This window comes from Lycorma delicatula, chromosome 2 (assembly GCF_047948215.1).
Source record: "Lycorma delicatula isolate Av1 chromosome 2, ASM4794821v1, whole genome shotgun sequence".
Lineage (NCBI taxonomy): Eukaryota > Metazoa > Arthropoda > Insecta > Hemiptera > Fulgoridae > Lycorma > Lycorma delicatula.
In genome coordinates, this window is record NC_134456.1 from 206,025,347 (window position 1) to 206,035,345 (window position 9,999).

A 9,999-nucleotide genomic window follows, 5' to 3' on the forward strand; every position below is an offset into this window, starting at 1 on the left:
CCATTTTCTAAATCAGCAATATTATTTATTAGATCTTACCTCTTTCTGAGGTTCTCATATATATATAGTACATTCTTCCACTAGATGTTCGACTGTACGCTGTTTATTATACACTGCACATTGATCTTCCTTCGCCTGTTAACAAATATGAATTTGTTATTCGTGTGTGACCGATTCTGAGTCTGGTCACCTAACTTGTTCTCGGCGAATAGTTTCACATCGCTCATTATTATTATTATTTTTTTTTCTTTGGGGTTATGGTCTCGACTACTATGGTCATTAGCCCTTCTCCCAAACAAAAAAGAAAGAAAAGACCTAAATTTTTACATACTTTGACATTAAATACTGAAAACTATTAAATCATTCTTGATAAAAAATATTACAAACTCTGAAAATTTTAATTTATAATCTTATCGCATTTGTTATCGCCTAGGCTTTCCTTTCGGCCATCCTTTCTTAATCTTTTCTCCATCCTCCTTACAGCCTTCACTTCTCATGACAAGGTGTGTGAGGCCTCGGACATGGTATTTTCTTCCTTTTCAGACACCAGTGATGTTCTGCAACCGAGTTAGATGTTGCCGACTTAGGTAGAGCGGTTAGCATTGTTGTTAATGAGTCTAAACATGATGCACTCTCCAATGATATATTAGGAGCGGCTGAAGAACTCGCCCTCTCTGTAGATACCCTTTGGGCCTTTGGAGGTTACATAGCGGTGTGTTGTACAGCCTCGTATCCGATGCTTTCTCTGTTGTAATTTGCACCTGCATCGTACCAAGTTCAGACTTTTTCTGCATCTTTGCCACACCTTCTTTCACCTTATAACTTGTTGAAGGAGTGATGTGTTTGGCTTTTCCAGTTGTCTCCTCATCCTTACAGCATCCATTGGTGGTTGCATCTTCACGGGTTTTACTGGTACCTTTCGTTGAGTAAATTCGATCCTAGTGTCTATGATTTTCTCAATCATGGTAACAAGACTTGGCGCAAGAGCAGAAAGCAACTGCTTTATGTTAAATTTTGATGAAGAAGGGGCAGCAGCTACTTCTGAATAAGCCGTTTTGGGTTGTGGTGTTCGACTGCTAACAATTTTCCTCGCTTCAGGATAACTTATTCTTGCAGCGTTTTGACTTCTTAAATCATTATTTCCAATTTGTTCACAGGGCAGTTTCTTGTGGTGTCCTTTATAGTTAATGTAAATTGGAATATCTTTACACGGATCGCTTTCATGAGTTACCACTTCGTACACGAAGATTTCTTGCCTTTCACATCTGACCGCAGTGTGTCCGAAACGTTGGCAATTAAAACATCGCATAGGTTGCGGAATTAATGCGCGGACATGTAGACGATGAATGTCAGCACATATTTTGTCAAGCAGATTATGTCTGTTGAATGTTAACACATGCGACGCAGAAGGAAAACCCTTACCATTTCTCCTCGTAGTTAACCGGCGGCATTGAATCACTCCTTGATTTGACATTTCCTCCATTATTTCTTCTTCGGTACAATTAAGAAGATCACGGCAAAAACAACTCCTTTCGATGAGTTAAGAGTACTATGTGGTTGAACAGACACAGGGAACTCACCGATATTCTTTAAAGATTGAACTTTATGGATTTAACTGTCGTTTACAGTTTCGATGTATAAACCATTGATAATCCGATAGTGCGAATTTCCTTGACGGGACCACCAACACAAGTTGTTATCTCCCGAGCAATTAAGAATGGGCTGATTTTCTGGAAGTTTCCATTCTCTCTCTTAATTCCTAAATGCCTTGGTGTGGGCGCATTGTTGCTAAAGAAAGATTGTCGTTTCCTCAAATCTTTTGTAATTCTGTCAGTACCTATACTACCTTTCCTCTTCGCATCTGGAGAATCGGCTGTTTCTAAACGAGGGTGTTTACATGCCCCCTCTGCCATGTTTAGTTGTTCAAGATTCTGCATGATAGTGGATTCCTTTTGTACTTGCCATCATTTGTACATACTTGCCATCGTGGGGGTACGTGAACGACGGAAGGACCTCCGTTACACCTACAGTAACATCGACCCTGACCGCCACATCACCAGCTGTAAATGTGGTATAAGTCTTTTTCAAAATCATCTTCAGTGGTGTTTATGATCTGCAGTTGGCCGAAAAAATCCAATCCAAGATAGTGATCTGAAGGTGGAAGACAGGTTAAAAAAATGATCACATTTCCGAGAAAAATATTCAGAGCACCGTCATCCAGTTATATGTGTTGTACGTATATACAACTGTTGCCGCCCTGAACGAGGAACGCAGGTGGTATGTCCTGACGTGGGGGTTATCTCCCTCAGGTCATTACTGTTACCTTCAGGTCGACCATTCCTAGTCGAGTTGTGGACTGCACGGTGTGTAGACGTGTATTTCTAGAGCTCCGCGTTTTTTGTTGTTTTCGATTGGTTTTTTGGTTTTTACATTGATTTGGTGGACTGGAACTTTAAGTGGATTGGACAAGGAATACGGACTATCATTTTTGAGTTATTTGGTTACGGATTTATCAAGTTTTTTATAGTTTTTTGTTCTCATTAGCGAGATCAATATTTTTGTGCTTTTTACTCGCTAAATCTTAGATATTATAGTGTGTTAAAGTGTTGGTGACGTTTATCAATAACGAAAAGACTACCAGTGTGTATAAAAAGTGAGTAAACTTATTGTACAATAACTTTTTAACAGTTTTTTGAGGTTATAATAGAGCTTATAATAGAAAATTATTCTAAGTTATTCGACAGGCTAATACCAGTCTGAAATTTAACTGTAAACAAGGACTTAGGAAATTTTTTCGTATATTAGTAGTTATACGAGTGAAAGTTTTCTAAGTCCTTAGACTAATTTTTATTAGGGAATTCTTTGTTCCTTAATAATTTCTGAACCAGTCGTCCTACATCCCTCATCCCAAGTTATAAATCCATCCCAAAAAGTTTCCTTGCGCAGAAAGCTGCAGAGTTTACAAGTAACCTACGAGATAAGGCGGCAGATCTGCATGTTGACCTGCGTACAAGAGCGGGAAGGCGCACAATAGTTCACATCATGGATGTAGAATATGACACCACTGAGACAGAAATTCTTGCTGCAATTACTGCAAGAGTAGGTACTGATGAGGACATCAAGATATCGTCAATTAGAAAAGGTTACGCAGAGACGCAGAACGTTACAGTAATCACAACGTATAGGGCCGCCTGTAAACTCGTAGAGGATAGGATACGAATAGGATGGGTCAACTGCCGGGCTTTTATCCGAGACGATGGGGATAGGTGTTTTAGGTGTTGGGGCACCGGACATCGGCAGCAGGAATGCAAGGGGCCAGATAGGAGGGACCTCTGCTTTAACTGTGGAGGGCGAGGTCATATGATTGCCGAATGCAAAGAACTAAAGAGTTGTCTCGACTGCGGTAGCGGTGAGCACAGGACTGGTACTTGGGCGTGCTCTGACAAGCATGATTAAGCTTCTCCTAGCCAACGTGAACAGAAGCGTGCTATCGCATGATTTGGTGTATAGACTTGCTATTGAGTGTGATGTAGACTTGTTGGCAATCACTGAACCCAACATACATGAGTCGGCGAAGTCCGGATGGATGGCGGATACTGTGAGTGATGCCATTATTAGGAACGTCAGTAATAGGGTGGCTCTGAGTTTCAAGGAGAGAGCAAAGAGAGTCATAGTGACTGAACTGGAGTCTACAATAATTGTAACAGCGTATGTCTCGCCCAACATCACGATTGCGGATTATGACAGGTTTTTAGACAGTATATATCGAATTCTGTCCAGACAGAACAAGAATTCGTGTTGTTGGGTGATTTCAACTGTAAGACGACTTTTGCTGGTTGCTCCCGCAGTAATAGGAGAGGAGAGCTAATTGAAAAACTGAGGTCGCGACTGAGGAGGTCGCTGTTTAAATGATGGTACTCCAACTTACGAGGTTCGGGGCCACTACTCTGTTTTAGATTTGGTCATTGCTGATAATAGATGGTCAATGGATCAGCTAGAGCTAACAGTGATGGATAACGATATTTCCAGTGATCACCTTCCGCTACATCTGATCATAAAGGAAATTATGATATCGCCTATGTAGTTGAAAGACCTTTTGTTACAAGACCTACAGCCCGTCAGGTTGACAAAATAGTTGATAAAGTAGCTCAAAGGCTACGTAATATGATTCAGTTGACGCCAGATACTCTTACCTCGGTAATAAAGCAAGAAATGGATAAGGAATTAAGGGCCACTGGGGGCAGACGACAAGTCTACTGGTGGTCAAATAAGATAGCACGCTTACGCGATAATTTACAGCAGGCTAGGAGAAGGAAACAAAGACTGAGGATCAGAGGTGGTGCTGAGTTTGATACTGCAGCCAGACTATATATAGAGGCTAGACGCCACTTGAACAGGGCCATTAAGAGATCAAAAAGGGATGATTGGTTCAAACTCTGTGAGGAATTGGACAATGATCCCTGGGGCCAAGCCTACAAGATAGTTACTAAGAGGTTTGGCAGGCGTCTGCCTGTGTTGAGTAAACGGCAGGCTATGGCACAGTTTGACGAATTATTTCCATGTCCAGCAGAGGCAACTGACATCTTGCCTGAATATGAGCTGAGGAGGTTTACCAAAACCAGTCTTCCAAGCAGTTTGCCGATTACTGGCAAAAGGCTGATGGGTCGATAACTCCCGACCTCACTAGGATCCTTTCCTGGTTTTTAGAGCACCCTCATCAAAGCCACTTTCCAACAGCTTAGGCACCCCGAGAACAGCCTGCCAAGCGGCTTTCTTATGACAGGAAGCAGATAGTAGAATATATCCGGAGTCCGTCCTCAAAGGCTTCCCCCAATTCAGGCGTCGCCATAAGCTGTATTCTTTACAACTCTCGTCCGAGCAATCTCATACGCCTATTCTGCCTAACCCCGACCCGGTGTCCAGCATCGCTGCCTTTCACCAAGGTACAGTGGCAGGGCAAATGGCTGCCTTGTGTCCCGGAAGAGCACAGTGACCACACATCTCCAACTGCGCTCTGCAGTGGAGAGAGGTGTGATCAAAGCCCTGACACTTGAAGCATCGGGCGACCTCTGCATGGTTGACAACCCTACATGAGGTCCACCCGAAAAATAGACGTCCACCGGCCACCAAGACCTGGCGGATCTTAGGCGAGGTCTCTAAAACCCAGTGACTCTTTGGGGCTTCCTTCCTCCCCAGCTGCCGAACCACCTTGGTTTCCCTAAGGAAGTCCTCCACGGCCATACCCAAAATAGAATTTTGACTGTGCACGGCCCTGAGAATTTCGGGCTCCTCTACCCTTGTCGCCCTTGGCATATCATATACCAATATCTGCGGCCTCTGCTCGGCCAGCAACTGAACCTTCAGCCCGTTCTTCTGCAGAACGTCGACCTCAAGCAGTTGTTTCGCCTGCCACTTGCTAACAACTTCCAATATCACGCCATGATCCCTTGTTCTCGTGACCGGGGAGACTTGGATACATTCTCTCCTTGGGTCCAGAACCTTTCTAAGGGTTAGTTCCATCGCTACAGACGAAGCCGCTGGACCAGGTTTAAGCAGGACCCCCTCGCTGCCTTCCTCGCACAGCTCGTGGCAGAGGTGTCAGTAATATTTTTAGTGCAATCCATTGGTGCACGTGGGCACAGTACTGTCCTTCTGGAGACCTCCAAGACCTCCGTGGTCTCGGCGGAGACCTTCCGAGTAAGCTTCTTGGCAAGAAGGGGTCGCCGGCAACCAGGTCCTTGGCTATGCCAACAAGGTCCTCCAAGCAAAGTAAAAATAATTTACGCTATGTTAGGGAAAATATGCTAATCGAGTAAAATTTTTTAAATGGGGTTTTTGCCGATCTCGACATACTTTAATCATAGCAATCAATTTTCGCACTGAAAATTTACAGAAAGATGTTTGTATGTTGGTTTGTTTTTTTCCTGATGTCTCATAATTAAAAGGATCGATCTGTATGAAATTTAGCACGATGATTCTTGTGTGTGGAACATTGTTGCATTTAAGTTTGGTCACAATCAGTCAAGAGGCCAGTGAGATACGGATCTCGTGGATACCGTATCTCAAAATTTTACTCAAAGGAGAGGTAAAGTTTTTTACATTATCAGATAATTTATGCCTCTCAGACAGCGAGATAATTTCTGTTGGTGTGTTTGGTCTTATTCAAACAGTCATAAAGGGATAGGAATTCGAACTTCCATAAAGAGGTGGCACAAAAAACACTTTTTTCTTTTACTTCTTTTCTGGTCTCAAAGTCACAATCTTGTACTAATTAGATTATTCAGTTACATTAATATGTCACTTAGTTATGTGCTTGGGGAATATCGTTTTACATAGGGGAAATAAGCTTAATTTTTTTGCATTTTTAGTCAGTTATATTTTGCTTGATATCTTTAAACGGATTAACCAATTTTTATAAAGATTTGTACTATGAATTCTGAATTCGGGTTATTGATACCATTTAATTTTGGTTACAATTGGTCAAGAAAGTGAGGAAATGTGCTCATCAAGGATTGAATCTCTAAATTTTACTTTAAGGATACATATTTTTATTATAATATCTCTTTGAGGAGATTTTTATTGTTTTACTTTGCATTGTGTCCCATAGGGCTCTAACTTAAAAGGGTGAAACCAGGAGAGTTTTGCAACTCTGCCAGATATCTTTCTTAACGAATAGAGAATTTTTTATTGAATTTTTTCAAACAGCCATTATTGGAATGGAAATAAGTTAAAAACATTATCAGAAAAATTTAATCCTGAAAATAAATTTTAAATACAAATATTGCTAACTACTGTAATTGTAGGTATTTTTGACTGCTTTATATGTAAGATAAATGCAATGCCACAGGAATGACAACTAATTTTACAATGTGTAACACAAACCACTATGCTACTGTATTTCTGTTATTCTAACCACCATTGTTTAATAAACACTTTACTTTTATTATTATTATTTATTTTTGATAAGGAAATAAATAAAAAAGGAATATCATTTTCAGTTTTATCAATTGTGGATTTTAACTATATTTTCCCTTAATTTTTTTTAAGCGTAATTTATTTAAAACTAAGGGTGATAGAAAAACTGTATTTACAGATCTGTAATGTATGCAGAAAAGCAATTCAAGAAATGGTATCACACTTAGAGAAATATTAAAAAAATTTTTTTTTGTCTATCTGGAATTAGCATGAAAGTAGTTTATAACCTAATAATTCACTGAGGTAGAGGATAATTTTTTTTATTAATATTTTTTTCATTTAATATTTTTTTATTATATTTTTTAACAACAAAGTATTTTATAATGGAAAAAGTTTTTGCTCTTCTGTACTTTTTAACTGATGTAATTTGCAGAATTTTTAATTCTTTAGTTTTAATAGTTTAATAAGTAAATAAATAAGTAAGAAAATAAGTAGGATTACTAAAATAATAATAATTTTCAACTTTGTTAATTGAAAGGATTACATTTTAAACTTTATGGATTAAATTTTCTAAATTTTACTTTTAAAATTTAGTACTAATTTTAAACTTTTTTATGTCAAAACACTGCACTATTCAATTGAAGTTTTTTTTTAATAAATATAATTACTAAAAAAAATTAAGCTTTTACAACATATTTTGTAGTAGTTAAACCTTATTTGTAAAGAAACCTGATCGATTATTTCTATGAAATTAATTTAAAATATACTGTAAAAGTTTTTTAAAGTCTAAAGCTTTTAAAAAATTACTTATTATTAAAGAAAAATTAAAAAAAATAAATAAATAAATCTTTTATAAATTACAAAAAGAAAAATCATCTTGGGAAGGGTAAAAGAAAACAGTAGGAAGAACTTCTGTCAAAACTATCACAAATGAAATGTTAAAATTAATATTAACCTAAGCATGTCAAAAAATAAATAAATGAAACCTGTATAAATAAAAAAAAAACAATCTGGAAGGAATTAATTATTCGAAGAATATTAATTGCTTGTACAAATGAGAAAGTTAATTGAAATCTTTTTCAACCACACAATTTATTTCTAGATAAATATTAATTTTTCTAAAAAACTGTTTTGTTTAATTTAAAACAAATGTATAGGAAGACTTTTTAAAGGGTTTATAGTAATTTGTATTCCAAATAAAAATAACAAGGCTCTTTCTTGTAACATGAAGAACTGTGTTACTTAACATGAAAATAATTTTGCTTACTGGTTGAATAAAAAAGGATATCATTTTTAATAAGTTAGTGACCATTTAAAAAAAAAATTTTGAAGCAAAGGTTGTAAGTTAATAAATTACAAAACATATTGAATTATTCTAATTTCTAGTTTGCTAAATATTAGTTTATACAACTCATATTTATAGGCACTGAACAATGATTTGACAGGCCATTTTTGTATTCTGGAAACTTGTTTTTACTTTTACTGGATTCCTAAGTTTTATGCCTACAGTATTTCAGACAGACATATACTATATAAAGATAGATTTTTTACTAAAAAAAAAAAAATTTTTGCTTCACTAAACTAATTCTGCATAACCTGTTTATGAAGCAAGTGTTAAAGTTGTAGCTAGCAGAACTGTACTAAGTTGTAGCTTATAGTTAACTGTACTATCTTCATGTGCATCAGTGGCTGAGAAATGGAGTATTTCTAAGTTGCTTAAATTTTTTCACTGGAACTTAGAAGTTATTGAATACCTTAAGGATATTTATACCCATTATGGGAAGAAACAGTAAATTTCTTTGTAATAGTCATGATAAATAAAATATTCTTCAGTTTAATTAGTTTATAGAATTTTATTTAATGTAATAAGTTAAATTAAATGATTAGATAAATTTGGTAGGTGCACCTTCCACACTTTAACAATAGTAGTAGTTGTAAAATTTATGTTTACTGTTTCAAATTATTAACTTGAATGTTTTTTAAATATTATTATCTAAATGAGGCAATGTCATGAAGAGAATATTATCTAACCTAACCAGATTACCAAGATCTGATAAAATCCACATCTAACAACAGAAGTTATATAAATTATTGTAAGTTTTTCTTTTCCAACTATTGATTTAAAATTTGCATATATATATCTTTTCAACATGAGGTGTTGCCAAGGCATAAATAGTTTTTATCCTTTATCGTAGAGCTGAAGGAAAGTTTAAAATTTTATACAAGGAGTTTTTAACTACATTTTATCATTCCTTAAGAAAGATTAATTTCATTCTTTTTCTATTTCACATTAATCTTTTGCTATATAGATTAACAAAATACTTTTAGAATAGGGAAGGCATTTTTTTTATAATCATGATTCTGAGGCCCAACCAAAATCACAAAGTATTTCTTGAAAATTGCATGTATTATTACCAAATGCTAGCACCGGAATTAGTTTTGTAATTATTCTTGATCTGCACCAAAGATTATAAAGGGATTAAGAGAAAATAGTCATAATCATTTCAAAACAATTCAGAGAAGTTTCAAAATTATCATATTTTCTATACCATAAGTAAGAGTACAATCCACAGCATGACAATCACTCATAACTTTCAAGTACATTCAAAACCTTTGGCCAAAAGTAATTAAGTCACAAAAATTTTAACTCTAGAGGAGAGTCCAGATTAGTTTAACTATCCATCATTCAGTTCACTCATTTTATGGGACCAAATTATCCAGTTTACAGTAATAAATTTAAAAGAGCCACTTTAACATGTACCTGACTTATTAAAGTGCTTTGCTTATCCCAGTAATTGTCTTCTGGAATAAGGTCTCTCTACATTAACCAACTTGTCAAACATATCAGACATTTTTTATCAGTTTCTAGGTAACTTGTGAACAATTTCTCTATTGTTATTGAGCCTCGTGTTTGAACGTTTGCTATGTCTTTGCTTCTGTCAAAATTCTAAAAGATTGGAATGGAATTAACAATTTGAAACTTTGCTTCAGTCTCTAAGAATAGATCAACAGATTGGGCAAATTGTGGTTAAATGTAGAGAGATTTATTCATGAAAATTTATTCTTGAGTTAGAAGCAAGAAAT